This window comes from Sebastes umbrosus, chromosome 1 (assembly GCF_015220745.1).
Source record: "Sebastes umbrosus isolate fSebUmb1 chromosome 1, fSebUmb1.pri, whole genome shotgun sequence".
NCBI lineage: Eukaryota > Metazoa > Chordata > Actinopteri > Perciformes > Sebastidae > Sebastes > Sebastes umbrosus.
This window is the reverse complement of record NC_051269.1, coordinates 12,016,441-12,035,833: the sequence shown is the minus strand read 5'-3', so window position 1 is coordinate 12,035,833 and position 19,393 is coordinate 12,016,441. Positions and strand designations below refer to the sequence as shown.

Here is a 19,393-nt window from a genome sequence, read left to right as displayed (position 1 = left end):
TAATATCAGGAAAAGGAAAAAATACAATATTAAATTACACATCCTGAGGTGATGTGTTCCTCTTCCAAAAATGTCCAACTTCCTCTGTCCACAGTACTACAGCATCTCTGTCAATGTATCACAGTATTAAACTGAGGCATTGTGACAAACTGGTCATTTACACATACAATATAACCACCCACCCACCCACGGTCCTCACTCACACAGTCCATGTTACTTTGCCCACTCAATGTGGCAATGTTGACAGGAATGACCAATGCACTCACTCACACACACAGAACTTACTGTACATGTGACAAAGTGCACGTACATTCATAACAACAAGCAGAGTTTCTTGTTGATTAGATTTGTGTGCAGGTAAATTAACAGCCACCGAAGTACCGCAGTATACAGTTATTCCAGTTTCATTTCATTGTACTTATGACAGATGAAATGCCAGCACCACATATGCCTGTTTCTAAGAGTATGTACAGACTAAGGAGAAGCATCACTGCTGTATTAATATTATTTATTATTAGTTCTACTAGCGTAGTGCCCGTCCAGAGCGGGCCAATTGCTTGGCTCCTGGAAGTGCTGCTCGCAGCGTTCTCGAGAACCGCTCATCGACTCTAAGGAAGTGAAGAAGAGTTTGGTTTTAATGTTAGTAAATGATGCATCCAGCAGAAAAAGTTAACTGCAGTCAATGAGCCGTGGCCTGTAAAGGCCCGCTGCAGACAACATGCTTGACTCAGTCTGCTGAGCCATGAAGCCCTGAGCCATGAAGCCCTGCCTCCGTTGCTGCACAGAACGCTATTCGCTTGATTATTTAAAGTTTATTAATATTTAACATATCGTGTGTCGAAATTGTCCCAGATTAAACAGGGAACTCCCCATCAATACACCAACCAAGCGTGAAGTACATCGGATGAACGGTTCTTGAGATATGCAAAGGACATACCCACAGACAGATTCCTTGCTTTATAGTTAGAGTTACCTTACTTCACAAAACAAGAAAAAAGGATTTAAGGTTTTTATCTGGAGCAGCTACAGCTTTCCGTAGGCTTAGCCAACAACATTAGCGAACTACAGATGCTTGATCTGTGCCGGTCAAATTTACACTCATGCGCAGCACAATGGTTTCCGTTGCATGACGCACACACAGTGGCACAGACAGTAATCAACTAGAAATGTCACGGTGAGGTAATTTTCACACCTGTTAATAAGCATGTGACAACACCGGACATTTTACAAGAAAAGACAGCGCTCAATATCTGTAGATCTTTATCGTTGGATGGCTGTGTGTCTGGCCTCTTCTACCTGGAGCTGTGCACACCGGCTGTGACCTCTCCATCCTCCTCACGACGATTACCTCATTAACGTTATGGTTCCCTTATAGCATTGGGTTGAACTCCGAAGTATTGCCAAATAGGCGCTTTTGCTTTGACACCAAATCCAAATCCAAATCCATTCTTGTAAATAGATACTGATTCATAAATAGTTTTGTATAAATAAATAGTTAAATAAAGACATTGTTTTAGAGAGAGGATATTTTCTCAGATTCTTCTCTGATATGTATGAACATACCATTGAATTGTCCATGAAAGAAAAGTTACAAAAATGTTTGCTTGTGCTGTCAATCATAGTTTTTAATTATAGAGAGAAAAGAAACAATCAAGAGTTGGCCATAATCAATAAAGGCAGGTCAGACCTCTAAAAAAAATCTGAATCAGCCAAGAAAAGTGCAATCAGTGCATCTCTACTAACTACATGAAGATATTATGAACATTCCAGTACTGCCAGTAGATTAGTTATATTATGTATTGGATTTAGAAATGCCTTACTTTAGTGCCTTCTGGTATTGATACAAAGAATGACACATTATGGCAGACCATAAGGTCCAACAACACCTTTTTTGAGGAAAATGTGTTCTTTTAATGTCTCCTCAGCGATGATGACTATTTTTTATAAAGGTTTTATTGAATCAGTCTTAATGTCCTGTATTGATATGGGAACTTGACTTTGGCCAACAAAAACAGGCTTGGTAGCCAAATCAAAGTTGCTATTAAGATTTCAGGGAGGACTCAAGCCCAGTTTACAGACCTGTATAACAAGCAGGAGCTTGGGAAGGTTACTTCCCTTCTGGAGTGCCAAGATCAACCCCTTCGGACAGAGTTTGAACTGTTACCCTCAGGTCGGTTTTATGAGGACCAAGAGATCTGTTTTCTTTTGTCCCTGCTGCCATTCACATCTTAAACAGCAGATAGCAGCCTATTAAACTTGTATATAGATTGTTCATTTGCGCAGATTATTTACGATTGTTTACTTGTACTTCAGGACCTCCTGCTTTTTGTATGTAACCTGGCTGCAAACTAATTCCCTATAAAGGGAAATGAAGATACTTTGAACTTTAAACGATGGACACTGCTACACCCCTCCTGTATTTGCCCCTACCAATACAATCCCAACAATCTGACTGTAAAAAAAAGGCATTTACCTGCACAACCAAGGGGTTGCGTTGTGCTATTACCATAATGAGAAAAAAAATGTCCATCCCAGTCCCTGCGTCATACTCAGTATCAAAGGATGTGTGGTGTTTGGTACATCCCTAATGACAAGAAAAATAGATAAAAAGTAAACAACAGAATGATGTCAACACAGACGCATGCTAAAAGTCTTGGCAGACACACACAATTAGAGAATAGATTACAAGTCCAGCTGGGCACCATACTGTGCCTTTGAAATGGAAGTAAAACCCTGAAGATTTGTGGCGCACAGACAATCTGTCTGTCTAACATAGTACGTGTGATTCACGCAGGCTTTGAATGCCAGTTTAGGGAGGTTGCGGCCTTTACGGTGGTTATCAGCTGTGAGACAGTGAGCGTCTGCAGCATTACATCCTGCTTTAGCCATCATTGTAAACCCAGGATCACATATCGACTACAGAGAAAGTCCTCCCGTATATTAACATTAAGTGTACATACATATGTGCAGATCTGATTCAATCATGGATAACTTGGCAGGGTTACTTTCCACACACACATACATACCACCTCAGGACACTTATGCAGCTGCTCTTTAATAGCATAAGCATAAGCAATGCACCTTATAGTGGCTCCAGAGTGAAACATCATTCACTCATCTTTGTATGTAGCATTTGCACTCTAGAGGGCACTGCAACTAATTGCTAACTAAACTCCTAAACCACTTTGGGGTTTAATATGGGTACCCACGAAGAGAACTGGATACAGCGTTGGAGGCGGGGCCCCGTTCATTTCTATGAAAGTTGCTCAGTGGCACATGACGCCAAAATGGCTCGACTTCCAACTGGAATAGTACCCGAATCTTCCGCAACCATTGGGCCCATGGAGCAGTCGCGGTAGCGTCCGCTCGGTCACATGGCTCGGTCACGGGGTCAAATCCGTCACGGCTTGCTAACTCCGCCTCCCAGCCCTCGCTCCAGCCTTGGTCTGTGTCTTATTCATATGAACGTAGGAAGAAAAATAACTCTGGACTTGGCCATTAGTGCATTTTACAACTTTTCAGACCTGATGATTTAAATAGGGGCTATTCAAGTGTTCATACTGGGAAGTTGATTCAACTCAAAAAAATGATCCGCTGAGTTACAGACGTCTCTTTCCCAGTGTAAGCCTTATGGGATAAAGTCTTTTTGGGCCCAATGGCATCATGTGACGGACACGGAAGTTGTAGTACCGCCGTTTGGCCACTACGAAAATTGGCATCAACGACCGGCGCTCCTCCTGAGGGCTTGGTAACAGCCATCATGAACTTAATTTAAAAACAGTAAAGTCCAGCTAAATTAGTTTAATTTAATGCCTCATCCACACCTTCATCACAGCATCGGAAAGCACATTGCTATCGCCAGATAATCAGTTATCAACACTGATTCAACAGATTTCGTAAAATGCTGATGGCTTAATTTCAAGTCCACTGAAAAGAGAGAAAAGGCTGGTGTTGTGCTGCGATTGTAATGCTACACTGGTGACGGTAAAATGAGCAGATGACTGCTCGTTCTTGAGCCATTTTTTTAATTTCCAGGGTAGAGGCACTTTAGCCAAAACTCTGGGGTTTAGCTACTCTTCAATACATTTACTCTACGTATAACATGACTGAATTGGCCCTAAACACAAAACTCCTGTATCTCAAACAGCTGGTTACTGGCTTGTTTTTGTGTGTGTTATGGAAGCGGAGAATTGCCTTCAAACAGAATATGAGTGTCAACAAGGGAACTGCAGTGCAGCGAGCATATAAAATACACAGAGCCTTCCATCAAAAGTAGGACAAACTTAATGGCTACATGCAGGTGCCCACACAATGACAAGTAAATGGATCCAACCAAGCATGCTTTAACATAGTAGCTATTTGAGTTTCTATAGGAAGACAGAATGATGACTGACATCAAAAGTCCATCTCCCTCTTTCTTTTTCTGCAAACACACACTCACATTACATCAGACTACCTATAGCGCTTCCGCCGTCAAGCATGAAAATAGCACCAGGTTTCCTGAGGCATACAGGGTTAACGTCATGCTGTTTATTCATGGCCGTTGGCCTGCCCATAGTCTGTGTCACAGACAATCATTGTGGAAGTTCAAGTGTTTGTTTACCAACTCATTTCTGTGTCCCCGAGGCAACAGCAGCTACGCTCTGAGAAGAGGGGGCTTCCATGTGCATTAAGGTAATATCCCTTGTTTTGATCCTGTGTGCCAGTGCAATGTGTCCAGGTGCCATCTGTACCATTACATTAACCTTGGTAAACCTTGAGACTAACAGTGGGCAACATGTAGAAGTGTGAAAAACTGCTCACAGCAGTGCTTTATAATTCAATGTGTGCATTTGCCTGAGGTCAGTTGTTACTATTCTAGTATTGTTATATCTTCTCAGCCACATGAATCTATGTTTTTACTGTGTATGAGAGGTTGTGTGCCATATATATACTGACAATAAAGCCATTGAAAGACTTCACATGTTGATTGAACCTTCTTTTGGAGCTCATAGAGTGGTACAGGAATGAGTCCTAAAACCCAGAAAGGTCGATGGAACCAGGGCGATGCGAACTTCCTGGTTGGTCTACAAAAATGCGTCATCCCTACAGCACTCTATTACTATTGGTCAGTAAGTAGCTAATCAATTAGTCAATCATCACAAAATGAATGGATGACACATGATAGTTTATCAATTAATTTTTTAAGTCATTTTTCAAGTAGGCTAAATCCCAAACGGTTAATGGTTCCTGCTTCTCCAATGGGGGTTCTTCTTCATTTCATATCACTGTACATTCACTATCTTTGAGTTAAGACTGTGTGGACTGTAATCAGACTAGATAAGGAGTTTGCAGACATGACTTTAGACTCTGAGAACTTGTGATGGGTATTGGGTGATTAATAATCGACATTTTGAAGACTAAACAATTGATTTATTAATTTAAAAAAAATAACTGGTACAGCAGGTGAATCCTTAAGTAAATAATTATTAGTTGCAGCCCCAGTTTATTTCTTTTAAGGGATTCAAGTTGTTGTTTTTTATAAGATTGTACGAGTTACTCACTTGTCGTAGTTTGATGCCTGTATATTAGCCAAGAGTAAGTTCTTTCAGTTTGAAAATAATCCTGAAAGAGCAGACAAGAGAGAAAAGTCCTGTCTCATGTGAGCCCTTTCCATCTTTATCCATCTCAATATCTGTATCTCTGTTTCCAGTAGACTGTCTCTCTGCCTCCTGCAGTGTTGTCCATCTGTCCCTCAACCTGTTTTGAGCAGCCCTTCCCAGTGCATATCACTAGCTCTGCCCCGTTGACACTGCATAATGGGCCTTTTTGCATAGAGTATTTGTACAATTACTCTCAAAACATATCTCCTTCATTCCTCTCATCAGTGAATATTAAAATTTCTTGTATTATTTCTGTCACAAAAAACACAAGATTTCCCCTGCTTGTGATCTAGAAAATTATGTTCTACTGTTGTACTTCTTGCAAGTGAATCAAATGCAGAGTATAAATGCAGACTTTGTGAACACATCACTATATAAGGGCCCAAAATTACTATTTATACAAACAGCATTGTTCAAGCAAAATCCTGCTTGCATTCCTGCCTGTATTAGTGTTGAAAGAAATATTTACAACTGCACACTAATGTCCAAAAACAACCCAAATAACAGTTCTCTTGCATTTTTAAACTAAAAGAGTGAAGGGTAAATTTTAGCTTGGGTTATGTAGTGAACCCAGTTGAACTTAACATCTGTGTAGAAGGCAACATGATTAAATTGTGAGAGTTAAACTAAAGATGCTATGTCAAGTTTTAAATCTGCTGTACACCAGCGTTTTATATTTCTAATTACTGAGGAAAATGGCAACAAAACAACTTACAAGACAAAGATTATCTGTACAAATATAAAAACATCTCGACTTACAGTTTACACTAACAACAGTCTACACAACATATGTCTCAGGCCTTTTGTAAACAACTTCTCAGCAGGAGGTGAAAGGAGTTTTTCTACTGACAATATTGACAAAATTCTTTCACAGCCCTAATATGTGAGATCCACCACAACAATGTTGTTTGCATAACAATGTACCTAATATAATGCTTGAAAACAAAACAACCATATAATGGATGCTCAAGGAGAAAATGGTTTGTTGATGTTATTCAAGCTAAAAACCAATTCATATGCAAGCAATACTGCTAAATAGATCAGACTTCAGCAAACACATCATCGACACCGATGAGGGCTTCAGTGGTACGTGACCATGGTGGGTTCCACTCGTCAACTAACAAGAAGACAGTGCAAAGGACACATCATCACCAAAGCCTGGATGAGCAAAGAGTGGAAAAACCTCAACCTGTCCAACAGTTTCCAGGTTGTGGTGTGACGTGTTGATGACAGGGGACAGCATGTATCCATTCTGCCTGGTGTCATCAGCCCGGGCTGTTATGGGGGGTGGGAATACATTTTTGGCAAGCATTAGGCCCCTTGGTATCAAATGAGATTGTTTGCTATGTCAATGCTACAAAAGCTGTAACAGCGGTGACACATTCAAGTCAGACAGGGACTAAACGATGTTTCCAACACCTTAATGAATCCATGCCTCAAAAAATCTGTTCTGGAGGCCAAAGTGAAGCTTTTCTGTACTACAAGCAAGGTTTACCAAATAAAAGATACGCTGCAGTAATTATATTAAGGCTGAGAGGAAGTGAAAGGGAAAATCCCTGACTCAAATCCTCTGCCTTAAAGCTTTGTGTCATTGTGAAACTATTGTGAAAGTAACACAGCGGATGAGTCTTCAGAGTCAGACTTAAATCACTGTCAAACCAATAGCTGATCATCATAGTTTTCAGTTTGAATGTGGTCACGCAGCTGTGCTAGCTTACTTATCACAAAAGTGACCTACAGTATGTGACCGCTAGCTGCCTATAAGGATACGTACCTGCCAAGTTGTAAAAGAGATCTGCCAATGGAAGTAGTATCTGTTGTTGAAACACAGTGTCGTGCCAGTGATTATATTTTCATACTGGTGTTTTAATTCACTTTTACTACAGTTTACAGAAATTGTAAACAAATAATATTAGTGAATATTGTGTTTCTGCTACTTGCCATGCTACTGTGCAAATTTCGAAGCAAACTATTTTTAGATCACAAGTGTCTCCAAACCAGGCAGGCTGTTCTCATACACTGTTTGTAGCTATACCTACGAAAAGTAATGCACTGTAATTCGTATGTGTAATGAACGTAATCATGAACCAAGAAATATAAAGAGCGGTGAAGGAGGAGGTAAGAAGGAGGTTGGTGTGGACTGGTGGGTCAAAAAATACTGGACTTTCACCCAGGAGACAGCTGTTTGTATCCTGTGTGAAACCAGAAGTCAACGTTGGTTAATTTCACGTAACTCATGTACTTAACTAACGCCTAAACCTAGCTACTTTTGTTGCCTAATCCTAACAAGTCAATCTTTTCCTTAACCTAACTAAGTAGTTTTGTTGCTTAAACCTAACCAAGTCAATCTTTTCTTAAACTTAAGTAGTTTTGTTGCCTAATCCTAACCAAGTCAATCTTTTCTTAAACTTAAGTAGTTTTGTTGCCTAATCCTAACCAAGTCAATCTTTTCCTAAATCTAACTAAGTAGTTTTGTTGCCTAATCCTAACCAAGTCAATCTTTTCCTAAACCTAACTAAATAGTTTTGTTGCCTAATCCTAACCAAGTTGATCTTTTCCTAAGCTTATTATTATTATTATTATTTTGAAAAGACTGTATGCAAGTAAGGAGCGGAAATTGACATGTTGTGTTGCTGGACATTCGCAGGAAAACAAATGAAAAAGGAGGAATAACGTTTTCGTAAGATATCATAGGAAAATATGTATTCTCATATGTATGTATGAGAATACATTGAACCAGGCCAGCATAGGGGTAACATAGGGACGCAGAAGTCAAATCTGCTGTCCACACCAAACAAACAGTGATTCAGAAAGGCCCCTTGGTGTGTAAAGCCAGTGTTTCCTGTCAGCTTTCGGTGGAAACAAGCTAGCTAAAGATTTAGTCTGCCCCCCTCTTCCTCAAACTCCTTTTTTCACTGCACCTAAACTGTCTTATTTATCCAATTCCTCTGGTTTTCCTTCTCCAGTGAGCTGTCATAGTTCATATGACCTTTCAAATGTGGAATTTTGTCACAGTATTGTTGTTTGAAAAGAGGGTAAATAATAACATTAAATTATCACCCAGCCCTACCCGTCATCTGCAGAAAAGGACATTGAAATGAAAATCAATTACATAATCCAGTCTGATCTTGCAGTCTATCTCCTAATGTGTACATTCCACATGACAAGTACTAACAATATGCCTTTTGGTAGGTTTGTCTCCTCTACTGGTGCTCTTTTTCTCTGCATTTCTCTTCCCATCAATCTATTTTCACCCTCTCCCACGTCTTTGTCTGAGAGTTATGTGCCAGGTCAGCCGGCCCTCTGCTCTCACTGCAGCACAGACACACACAAGGACTGACAAACCTCCAACAGAAGGGATGTGAGGTCATTTGTGTTCAAGATTTGTTTACAATAACAATGCAACTCAGTTAATGTGTGCCTGATCTTATTACTAAGATTTGAGCCCACTCGTGTCATCCTTGTCATGTGCAAGCAGAATTAAACGGGCTTAAATTCCTCTCAAGCCATTTTTCTGAACCATTTACTCTGTTTCTTTTGAGGCTACGTAACAGAGACAAGCCATAGCTTTTTTTAGTGATGTGCTGGGGGCCCACTGGAGGGCCCTGGGGCAGCCTGGGTCTGCTTAAGTGATGTACGGGCAGTGACACCATCATGGCATGTGTTATCTTAACACATCCCCTAATGTCCCAAAGACTGGGACACAGAGCACTGTACACACAAAACACTAATTTGTGCACATCACACGGAACTTAAGTTTGCCTAAGGTGCATTGTGTTAGCCTAAAATAAACAGTAAGCACATTTCGGGAGCAAGTTAGTGATTAGCATGCTAAACGGGGAAAAAAAAAATCCCACACAGTGCTCAGACTTCAGACTGACGCATTCTAATCAATCTCAAGTATTTGTAGCAAATACAGACATGACCTCAATAACTCAGCCATCACGAACAGCACGATGTCTCATAAGTCACAGACACACGTCAACAACAACAGTCAGTGCTAAATCGTTATTCACACCTGCAATATTGTTGCCGTATTTCAAAAGGGCTGTCCACACGGTGTTGCAGTGTATCATGATCAACTTGGCTTGGTCTTTGCCGATCGTGTCTGCACTCACAAATCACCGCTGACACGCGCACACATAACTTAAACAGAAACCCTGAGAAAATTAACATGGCACCACAAATCATGATGGACGCACTGAATCTGTGTAAGATCAGGGATCATCAGAGAAACATGTAGGAGGGGAGAGGAAAAAGCCCTACTGCAGATCAACACTGACCTGTATGATCTAAAAGTAGCCTGTATGTGTGAAAATGTGGACTGTGCTATTCAGGACCATCAGCCTGTGATGTTTGCGGTCAGTACTAAGAAGGAGGCTAAATGCAGACAGTAGCTCGCTGAAAGATTTTCTTGCTTTAATGCGGAGGCGGGCCTCCTCCAAAATCAGAAGACGCCAATACACCTTTATATAATAAAACCTTCAGAGGGAATGAGCACAGGCACTGTTTTACATACATCACATTCTTATATATAGCTAAAGAGTGAGGCCTTTGTTTAGACTGTTATCTAATGGCTAAGTTGATCAAAAAAGATCAAATGCATGACAGCAATTGTAATACGTTGTACGATTGCTATGTTAATCAAAGCAAAATGTTGTAATGTTGCGTAAAAACAGAAAACGATCTAATTATTTTTGCATAAACGATATTTTTTTTTTATGCAAAACACACACTTCACCTTGTTGTGTCTTCTTATTGACCAAATAAGAAAACAAGATAAGAAGATAGATTTGTGGTCTTTTTATTTACTTATAGCCTAATAACATCGGACACTCTCTGTCCACACACCGTTAAATATACACTTCTGTTATGCCATGCAAACAAACCACATACCTATCAGCTGTACTAGAGACGTAACCACTTAAAAGATGGGTGAGTAGTACTTGCTCTCTTCCGACGTTTGTGTTTTTTTTAAACAGAAAACACAGGTTTTATACTGCAATATTTACTGAAAATGACATACAATTAGGGATGTCACGATACCAGAAATCTAGTAGTTCATACCAATACCAGTGAATTTCCAACATTCTTGATACCACAGTAAAAAAAATTCCTTTATTCCTCTGGTATAACTCAATGGCTGTAAGAAAACAGCAGAGGCTGTACAGGCACACAAGCACTCTCTCTATATAATTTATATATCCTCAGATTGCAAGCAGTAGTTTAAATTCACTGACATGGTGACAGACCATTAGAACATTAAATATGTATTTAAAATGCTGTTGTTATATTTGATGACAGTAAAAAAGCCTTAGATTTAGCAGAGGACAAGAAAAGATAGAGGTTCAGTTTGTTCAGTTCAGTTTTTTCCCCCACAATTGGGTCCTCTTCTCAGGCAAATCAATGAAGGATCTCTGATCAGTTTTTCAGTTCAGTTATTTCCAAACAAATGAGTCATCTTCTTGAACAAATCAATAAGGGATCTCTGAAAAAGTAAACAAACCCAACATCTCGACGCTGTTGCATGGCGCTGTTGTGTGTGTGTGTCGGGCTCCGACACACAGAGAGCAGAGGACAGAAGCCTTCGGAGAGTTGCTTGCCAAACGGAAAATCTACCCGCATTTGGCGCTTGGCAGGTGTTCATTTCGGACCGTGATTACAGGCATCGTGCGACACCTTCGGTACTGTAGAAAAAGAGTACTGTCATGTTTTAGAATTTTGGCATCAACTTGGTACCGAAGTATCGGTTGTCGTGACATCCCTACATACAATACAACCAACAGCAGCGTAAGTAAACTTTCAGGTGATCTCCCTCCAGCCAGCTGTCACCTTATTTAGGTGTCTGTAGTGAAATGAGAAGGTATAGTATCAGATAACTCCTCATTTCAACTTCACCAATCAGCCATTCCTCATCCATTGGAATAAGGAATAAAGTAAATAGAAACAGGGCGTCTGACAAAAGTTCAGCGCTGCAACAATGCAAAGAAACTGATTTTGTCACTGACGCATGCTTGCGTCGCATTCTGTTTGGAGGGTGTTGTGTAGTGTAAAAATATATTTGGTTCATTATGAAACTGTGGCGGATGTGAAGGTGGTCGAAATCATCACTGAAACTCAGGCCAATGGATTTTCTGATTGCCAAATAGTCTATATGAAGAAAAGAACAAAAGTAGTAGTCAAATCTTTGTATTGAGCAGCCAAATCCGAGTCAAATCAAAAAAACTTATGATTCGGATACAGGCCTACAGGTAGCACAGTTCTACTTGTGAGATTACAATATTTGTCATTGAATTAGCCTATCTCAAGATCAATTTCCAATTTAACTGCTCTCCAACATACCATGCTATATTCACATTTTTGGTCACAGTGCCTTCATCAGGGTGGAAAAAGCATTCTATTGTAAATTGTAAAAATTGCTATGATATTGTAAAGTATTCATAATGATATGTTTTAGCAATTTACAGTACTATAACAAAATAACTTTCAAATGTTTTGAAATCTCATTCTATGATAGATTTTGGTTACCACAATATGATTACACCAGTATACTGAGGATTCTCACATTCATTTGTCAGGTGACAAACGTTTATCCTCCAGTACATTTTTTCATGCTGTGGGACCATTTGTGCGATTGAACTGAGAACACTCAGCAGCAGACATTTCAAAACAAACAGTTGAAAGTTAAGCTCTTTATTAGCCAACCAACACATTATCCAGCATTGTGTGGGACCATTTCTACAGTCCTGCTTGGCTAACAGCTAACGTACATAGGTTGCATTGAGTTACAATATGTTGCATTGAAGCTTTTTTCAGTAAAAATGAGTATTGGGCGAAGGTAAATTATAACCTTATCATGATGTCCTCAAATGTAATCTTGTAAAATTTAGTTTTGAGAAACTTGAGGTGAATAATCAGGGATTAATAATAAATTTGCAAAAAAAAACATGAAAACGGTAATAAAGGAGTGTATGTTAAAGTACATGGGATTTATTGTTTTGTTTTTTACTCTTGGTATCACATTGGGTATCGAGAATCGTGGAATTTCACTGGTATTGGTATCGACTATGAAATTTCTGGTATTGTGACATACTACTATAACCAGATTCTTCTCTTTTCCTAAACAAAAATAGATTTTAAAATAATATGGGAACTAAGGAGGAGGATAACACACCTGCTAAATAAATGTGTGATAAGTTCACTCAGTTCTTGTGCGTGCGTGAGTGTGTGTGTGCGTGTGTTATATCTGTGTGTCTTTTAGTGTGAGTGGGATGCCTCTTGGGAGCACCAAAACAGGGCTAATGAAGCTAGGCAGGCCCTAAATCTCCACTGCAGAATGATTACTGAGCTCAGTTTAGGAAACACCCCCACTGGTGCATCCAGCAGACCAAGCTGTAAAAACTATAGTGGGTCAGGACCTACATACTGTAAGTGACGACAAGTATGAGTGTCAAATGTGAAACAGATACACGTCCACTCTAACCAACATAATGACTCGCACCTCACTACATGCTACGGAAGTCACTCACCCAAAGTGACTTTTTAAGCTTCAACAATTAGTCAATTAATCAAGTAGTTGATCGACCGAAAATTAAATCGCCAACAAAAATGTAAAAAAATTCACTGGTTTCACCTTCTCTAACACAAATATTTGCTGGTTTTTCAGACATTGTAGTTTAAGAAGTAGGGATGTCCATAACTAACCATTTAACCCGTTAACCGACATTAAGCATTTTAACCGATTAACGCTATCAGTTAAAACGGTTAAAAGAAATGTTAATAATTACCTCAAAAGCTGAGCGGCTCAGAGGAGCAGTTTGTCACTTTAAGGAGAAAAGCTGGTCCACCTTAACAGCCCACCTTAAGAGGCGGAGCCGGAGTTGCAGGATACAGGAAGTCGGCTCCTGTCTCTGGCTCGCTTGAGCGGAGTGGAGAGGAGTTGTAGTTTCGTAGCATTTATTCACCGACAAATAAACTGTACACACACTGCTACACCTACGTTCACAGCTAGAACGCCACCAACAACCTCACACTCACCGCCAACACACACACGATCTGTTGGAAACTCGCTAAAGTTACGCAGACTACGTGTGCGGCGGCGAGCACGAAGCCTCTGGCAATGTTAGAGCTGCTAACGTAGCACAAATACACTGTTTGTTGGCCACTCGCTAATGTTATGACGAGGAGACAAAGTGTCGTTACGCCGGGCAGACACACAGCTGACAACCTGCTAAACTAAACTAAATGTGCGTTGGAGACATTTTTCTTGGAAAAGTGGCTCGCGACACTACACGCAGCATCGTAGCTGCTAAGTTAACGCTCCCGGACGGTGAACTGGGGACTCCCGTCAACCAATATCTGTTGTGCTCCTGCAGCTGGTACGAGACACAAATCTTGTCGGTTAACGGTTAATAATCGGTTAACGAGGGTCGGTTATCGGTTAAGACATTTTTTTCAAAATGAGCATCCCTATTAAGAAGTATTTGGCAACACAATAGAGACATTTCCTAACCAACGACAACTAGACCAGAAAAGCACAATATCACAATATGATGATAATTCAACATAGAATGCAGACATTTCTAGTTTCACATCATCAATATCTCACCCAGATATAATATACAGCTCTTCATTAAAGCTATAAACTACAGCAGCACTTTGGTGCAACTAGTTTGTATCCTAAAGATGTCCATTTCACAGAAACATATAAACCTCAAAGTAGAGTAACTGCTCAAAAGATGTGTCTATGGTTCACTTTCGCATCAGCAGATCCCGCATAATTGCGACATCATCAGAGAGTAGTGCCTCCTTTGTTTCTAGCATAACAAGTATTGGGCATGACACATAACCAAAGCAATTTTGCAAATCCCAGAAGAATCTGCCTTTCCTGTTGTCATTGGATTGTCACACAGCCTTTCTTTGAAGACATTTTGTTTGAAGTATTGTTAGTAGTATTGTTTGTTGAGCCTCGTCGTGCCTTTCCCCTAAAATACAAGACAACAAACAGAATGGAAAACCTAATTACTGTTCGAGCATTGTCACACTAACACCTGTCTCATCATAAGCCTATTTGTTGAAAACAAAAGCTATGTATTAACAACAGATCTAACTTTGCAAAGTTCGGCTTCTCAAGGACAAATGAATTGCAGACATTTCAGAAAAGCCTTGCTTTCTGCAATATCGATGTACCGGCCCAGTGAAAGGACACACCAGCACATGAATCTGCCTTTTTTCTGCTCGTTACAGAGCATTCAACAGCTTACTGCACCAAACTGAACCCCTGCAGCCTGCCTCTCCTGTGCTCTCCTCTTGGACCAGAGCCCATAAGCAGACAAGCAAGCACAAACACACACACAGACACACAAACACACACACTGTTCACAAGAGTGCACATACATGTACAAGTATATACAAGCATGCAGAGATACTGACTCACAAAAATCACCCACATGCAAACATTTAAATGACACGGTAACACAGGCACAGATGACTGTCACAACCTTTCAGCAAAATCACGCACACAACAGTTGAAGCCTGGCTTCAGGGTGTTGCTGGCTGTGGCTACGGCAACAGATGGAACTGCAGCAGCAGCAGCAACGGCAGCATCAGCGGCGGCAGCGGCGGCAGCGGCGGCAGCGGCGGCAGCAGCGGCAGCAGCGGCAGCAGCGGCAGCAGCGGCAGCGGGGCAGGTGAGGTGAAAAGGAACCGAACCTCCTGCGCTAATGTGCACGTGTATTTCCGCACAAGCCTTTCACCCTGGCTATTTTAAGGTGGTTCTTTATAAATCCTACAGCATGGCCAAGTCTCCGGCAAGAAGGACAGAGCATGCATAAATCATGACAGGCATTCAGACAGAGGAGAGTAATGGAGTGAGGCAGAAAAGAGAGAGAGAGATCAAAATACATGCCAGAGTAATAATGTATGCAAAGACTGTTTTCAATGCAGCAGCAGCACTATCAACCGTACTGACTTATCTGAGACAGAGAGAGAGAGATCTAGAGAGGTAGATAACGCTACCTTGCTAGCATAGTGTGTGACAATGTTAAATTCTGCAGCACACAGATCGTATGGTGTTTGCACCCCTGTAGGAACAGACAAGCATGATCATCCCAGCTCTCACTGACAGAGTGAAGTGAGAAGAGGCAGGAGGAGAAAGGGCTGAGAGAGAGGAAGAGAGAGAGAGAGAGAGAAAGATACTAAAGACATGTAGCCTCAGACCTAGCGATGATGCTCTTAAAACACCCACCTCAGTCTGCTGCTGATTCCTGACGCAGTGAGCACAACCGAGGAGCAAATGCAGAAGACAGTTGCTATGATGGAGGACCAGCAGCCAAAATCCAAGAGAGGAGTAGAGAGAGGAGAGGGAGGAAGAATGATACAAGACTGGTGAATGTGAGATCATGTGCAACTAAAATAATGTGTCCGAGTGAGACGAGCATGTAGGTCTGACACGAGACAGAAATGCGAGAAAGACAAGAAAAGAAAGTGACACAAGACGGACATAACAGGGACGGAGAACAGGCAGAAAGAAAGAAAGAAAGAAAGAGACGGGTGAGAAGAGACAGAATAAATGTGCGAGCTTGGAGAGTCACTGAGCAGAGCAGAGCAGATGCATTAAAAGGAAATGCCCCTCCCTCTTTCCTCTGCACACACACACACACACCTCCCTTTGCACTGTCAGCATTCGAGTAAGCATGCATTCAATGAATCGAAGTGAGCTGTAAATGGTGAAAGAAGGGTGGGCCAGAGGAAAGCAAAGCAGGGAGCATGTGTTCCTTTTAAATTCAATGACAAGACACTCCTTTCTCGCACTCCGAGGTTTGTGGTTTCCACTGAACGTGGCTCAAAGTTGATTAACTGCATAGCAAGTGAACACAGCTCTGCTGGCTATAGCACGGAGAGGAGGGGGGTACATTATGCTGCAAACACCTGTAACTCCTACTCCCTATTATGCCAAAAGGTAAAATTAACATGCACAAGTAATTTACACTGCACCCAAAGAAATCTGTCAGGACCTGGTTCAAGCTCCGACAAGTAGGTCCTTATATGCTGTAGTGTCTTTGAGCATGGCATCAAATCCCTATCAGAGGCCTGTACTACGTAGCAGGATTTGGGGTTAGCGAGGTAAGTTCAGGGTTAACCCGGGGTTTTCTGTCCTACGACGTTTATTTCACTTTTTACCGGGGTAGATCATCATGGTAACTTATGCTGAACACCTAACCTGCTCCAGAGCAGGTTATGTTCCAGATAAGAGATCAACTCGTATAAAAGCTTCGCCTCCTGACCAATCAAAGCTCGGTGCGCAGATCGTATGATAATATCACACAAATACCAAGAAGTCAAAAATTATAATCCAGGCAAAAAGAAACAGTTTAAACTGAGAAGAAAAGACAGCTGGCTGTATGCTGTGGGTGCTTACCGCTTTGAATTATGTTTTTTTACTTGCTCTCAAGTCCATTTCACACCGCCCGAGTCGGGGACGCAGCTGAAAGAAGGCTGAAAAAATCCTACACGCGACGCCCTAATCAAAGGGCATAGAGAAGTGTAATCTATTCATCCATTCTGTTTCGAAAGCTGTTTATATATCAGTGCCCCATCTAGACGAATATAGCTGCATTTTGAGTATACCGTTAAATGAATAAGTCTGTTAATTTACACATTGGCAATTTTTTCATTTGCCAGCTGTCCTTCCTGCATTTGGCAGCTTTGACTGTGTTGCATTTAGCCTGGATTATATGTTTAACTTCTTTGTATGTGTCTAATATTATAGTCTGTTTTTGGTTTGTATAATGTGCCGCTCCACTGACAGTAGACTTGTCCATGTTTGTGATTGGTCCTATGCTGCAAACACCACCTCTTTCATGCGATCGTGCTCATAGCCTGATTGAGAAACCCTGGGTTGACTTACTGAGTTGATAATCACCGTCGTAGGACCGTTTAGCGGGATCTGGTTTGTTCGGGTTACTTAAGCCAGATAACAAGAAGATACCCTGGGTATGTTGAACTCACTTGCAGGCCTCAGGTCCTGCTGGTCTGTTCACTGTAGCAGTGCACTACACTCTCATCTTCATGTAAAGGGGGAGTCAAGTAAGAGGATTGCTTACCCACAACGATCAATAACATGTTACATAATACATACTATTGTACATTAAATCCAATCCAACCTTGTATGCATAAGCTGCCTATTTTACTCTCCTAATATAGATTTAAGATACCAATCGTATCGCCTGCTAACCAATTCCTATCAACAGCAATTCAGAAAAGTGCTACAATGTCTGTGAAAGTGACCCCACCTTCGTTAAGTAATGCTAACAGAAATCAATGGGCTATGAAACCACTGCTCTCAAAATGCAGGGATGAAAAATTCACTCAATGTTATTGACGTTTAAAATAACATTTATGAAACCGACTACCTGACTACTACTTAAGTAAATTGAAGACTGAGAGCAAGCGATCGAAAGAGTGTGTGGGGCAGGAAGATAAGAGTGGCAGAAAATTAAGGAGGCTCCAATAAATCAGCCACCGATCGTTATTGTCTGATATGCATTCTAAATAGTTTGATCAGTGGACGCTATAGAGGCCGATCAGAAGAGCCGATCAAATGACGCAAAACATGCAAGACAATTTTTCTATGCGCCGCTAAAATGGCTTCACTGAAGTTGTACGTTGTGTCTCTAAACACCAAGCTGACGGTGGGCCGTCGGACAGTTTGGGGCCATCGGTGAGCCTCCATCAGCCAAGTTTTTTCGGTGTGTCCTGCACCGTCGGCTCTAGTCTGCCAGTGTTGGAGGTTTTTCGGACGATTTAGCATGTTGAATCGGCGGTGGCGCCTGTCAGAGAGAAATCACTCTGATTGTCTGTTCAGCTTACGAACAAATCAGTGCATCAGCCAACGAGTAAAGTCAAGAAGAAAGACACAGAAGACTCTTCTCATTTTCCATCTTCACCTCATCTGATTATTCAACACACAGATATTTTCACAACGACATGGCCATCTGGAATGAAACTAAGTAGTGAGTGAGAGTGGTGTGAAATCTGGGGTCTTCTTTTCTCTGTATAAAAGGGGGTTATGAGAGAGAGTGGAATATGTTGCACATGTTGCCTGCCAATAAATAAACAGTTGTCAATTCATGATACTTTTTCATCTCTTCATTTTACTTAATGTTGTTAAGAATATTAAATACATAAAAAATGAATAATACACGATAAATAGAGGGCTTCAAATAGATCCTGTGATCGGCCTATACTGCCTCCAGCGATAAGTGATTGGCCCAAAAAACTGATCGGAGCACCCTTAGTAAAGGATGGATTTAAATGTCCCTGTTCTTGGTATTTGTGTCATTGTGGTTCCTACGCTAGCTGCATTAGAAGGATGAAGATGATGATGATGGGTGCAGGGAATTCCAGATTTGTTCAAACTGGGTTTTCAGAGCAGATTGCATTAGGCATCAGGTAACTGAACAGGTGGCTGACTAGGTAGTTGGGCTCAGAGATGACGCCTTCGAGTGGAACACAGCCCAAGTAGCATCATGTGTCTCCGACTAGCCTGGGCCGAGGAAATATTTACTAGTATCAGTAGATGAGCTAGTACTTAGGCAAGAAAAATGAAAGGTTTAGCACAGTTATAAAATTTTAAAGATATTAGGAGCATAGCAAGTCTGAACTTACATAATTAGACTGAGTCAGCTAAGAAAACAGTCATTTATCACAAATAACGTGTGACATATTAAGCAGAACTGAAAATTAGATAG

At 41.0% G+C, this 19,393-nt stretch overlaps 1 protein-coding gene across 5 annotated transcripts in view; it reads right to left on the bottom strand.

Moving 5' to 3' along the window:
- The window catches only part of kcnab2a (potassium voltage-gated channel, shaker-related subfamily, beta member 2 a), a 106,772-nt gene that overhangs the window by 78,142 nt on the left and 9,237 nt on the right, over positions 1-19,393 (bottom strand). Inside the window, exon 2 of one of the 5 annotated variants that reach the window (XM_037764056.1) lies at positions 15,889-15,952. The exons of 2 other annotated variants lie outside the window; for them this stretch is intronic. The gene's annotated coding sequence lies outside the window, so the exon portion shown is untranslated. Of the gene's footprint in view, positions 1-15,888; positions 16,237-19,393 lie in introns of those variants that run through there. 2 more of the 5 variants (XM_037764047.1, XM_037764076.1) reach the window with 2 other exon arrangements.